This window comes from Sprattus sprattus, assembly GCF_963457725.1.
Source record: "Sprattus sprattus genome assembly, chromosome: 5".
NCBI lineage: Eukaryota > Metazoa > Chordata > Actinopteri > Clupeiformes > Clupeidae > Sprattus > Sprattus sprattus.
The window spans coordinates 28,626,119-28,628,618 of record NC_137924.1 but is presented as its reverse complement, the minus strand read 5'-3'; the positions used below and the strand labels follow the sequence as shown (position 1 = coordinate 28,628,618).

Sequence of the window (2,500 nt, the reverse complement as noted above, 5' to 3'; positions counted from 1 at the left end):
TTATTGCAAATTACCATAGCGGCGGTCGTGTTGCTCATGGTACTTGCTGTGCCACAGATCCTCAGTGAGGGCGGACATTTTGTCGCTTCCCAAATGGAGCTTGTTTGGATTCGGGCACTTGGACAGAGAACAGACGTGCCGCGGACCCTTGGACACGTTCCAAGAGGCCTGGCTCTCTCCACAATCCGATAATTCCGACCATTGTTCCCGCTCAGCCAATGAGAGGCGGCGCCGGGGGGCCGGGCGGGGCGGAGTGGAGTGGGTCGGATCGATGCTAGCTGGCTGCGGGCTCTTTTGGGCTGAAATGAAACGGATGATACTGGGGAGGAAACAGGGGGTCCCACGAGAGTGGAGTTGTGCAGAGAGGATCTTTATTGGTAATCTGTTATTGTGGATGATAGTGTCTGTGTGTGTGTGTGTGTATGTGGGCGCAGTGTATGTGTGTGTGTGTGTGTGTGTGTGTGTGTGTGTGTGTGTGTGTGTGTGTGTATGTATGTGCGCGCAGTGTGTTTATGTCTGTGTGCTGTGTGTGCTATGTGTGAGTGTGTGTCTCTATGTGTGTAGTGTATGGTAAGGGGGGGGGGGGGGGGTGTGTGTTGCTGGTTGCTTAGGAACAGAACAGGAAGGAAACGGCATGTGTGTGTGTGAAGGCCTATCACCTCTGAGACAGGTAACAGCAGCATTGGAGCAGGATGAACGTGTGCAAACACAAACCATTTCCTGCGGAGCTCAGACGCATAGCAGTGTGTGTGTCGAGTGTTTTGTAACTCCACCGATCTCGGGACAAGTGTATGAGATGCATTCGTTCTCCCCTCTGCAACTTTAAGTGTGTATGTTAGTGTGTGTCGAATTTTAAAGCTTCCTTTTTAACACTCGCCATCCTCTCCACTCCTCTCCTGCTCATCTCCGCTCTCATCCTCTCCTTCATCAGGATTCCACAACAGCCCACATCTCTCCTCTCCTTGAAACAGAGAAAGAATACAGAGAGAAAGAAGAGAGAGAGAGAGAAATGATAGAGTAAGACGAGGAAAAGAAAGAAAGAGAAATCCTCCCTGAGGGCTCATGGGGAAGAGAAGGGAAAAAATCCTCATTTAACAGAAATCAGATTTGTTCCAGTCTGAGTCCTTGCGTTATATCAGCGCTCGCTGGCGTAATGAGCCACAAACGATAACGCAAGAGAGGGGAAATCACTAGGACACACACACACACACATAGACAGAGACACACACACATTTAATGGCTTATTCGAAAGATGGGGGATATTTTAATGAATGAGCCTCCCACTGTATGTAGTCTTTGTGTTTCAAATGTGTGTACAAATGTATGTTTGTGTGTGAGAGTACAAATAGGCATGGATACCCTCGTTAAAACACACATTCATAAACACACAAACATACACATATACAAATGGACACACACCCCCCATCCCCCCCCCCCCCCCCCCCCCCCCCCCGACTTAGATACAACTCTGGTACATCCTACCTCTGTGTGTGTGTGTGTGTGTGTGTGTGTGTGTGTGTGTGTGTGTGTGTGTGTGTGTGTGTGTGTGTGTGTGTGTGTGTGTGTGTGGACGTGCACAGGCCCATACTCCAGGCCTGTGACAGCGGCCAGATGGCTGCTTGTTCCGCACCTGATTCAGTTGGATGACAGAACCCTGGAGGATAATTAAACTGCAGCGTCCACTGCTTCATCAGCAGCAGGCCCTCGGAGGCTAGGCTAGGGAGGAACGTTCAGTTCAGGCAGGAGGGTGACTTAGTGTTTGTGTGATATAAGATTGTGATTTTACATGCAGGGTCATTTGTTCAGGTTGTGTTCCACATGTGTGTATACAGTGATTCTGCTCTTTGTGAGTCCTTGTGTGAGTGTGGGGCTGTTCTCACTGCACTGTTTGTGTGTTTGTGTGTGTTTGTGTGTGTGTGTGTGTGTGTGTGTGTGTGTGTGTGTGTGTGTGTGTGTGTGTGTGTGTGAGTTACCATTGAATGTGTGTGTGTGTGTGTGTGTTTGTGTTTGTGTGTGTGGGTGTGGGTGTGGGTGTTTGTGTGAGTAAATACTACCATTGTGTGTGTCCATGTATGTGAATGTGTAGTTTCACAGTCCTAATATGTGTGTTTGTGTGTGTGCATTTACTGCCCTTGTGTGTGTGTGTCTCTTTGTGTATGCTGTGTGTCTGTGTGTGTTTGGCCAGTCCAGGTCGAGATTGTGTAGGAAGGGCATGAGGCTTTGTTGAACTTAACCACTGTGTGCACTGGGATAGAAAAGCTATTACACAGACCACTTAGGGAAGGGTCTCAATCTGGTGTACAGAGATAGGCTGTGTATGTGGGGAGCTGTTTGTCTCTGTGTGCTTAAGTCTGTTGGGTGTGTATGGATCTATGAGCATGTGGGTCCATGTGTGTGTGTGTGAGAGAGAGTGCTGTCCTGTCCCTGTCCGTGTGTGTGTGTGTGTGTGTGTCTGTGTGTTTGTGTGTGTGTGTGTGTGTGTGTGTGTGTGTGTGTGTGT

The 2,500-nt window shown here is 49.0% G+C and overlaps 1 protein-coding gene across 1 annotated transcript in view; it reads left to right on the top strand.

The window, feature by feature from the left end:
• The window catches only part of vangl1 (VANGL planar cell polarity protein 1), a gene marked incomplete at its 5' end in the record, with an annotated part of 52,389 nt that overhangs the window by 8,141 nt on the left and 41,748 nt on the right, over positions 1-2,500 (top strand). The window lies entirely within an intron of this gene.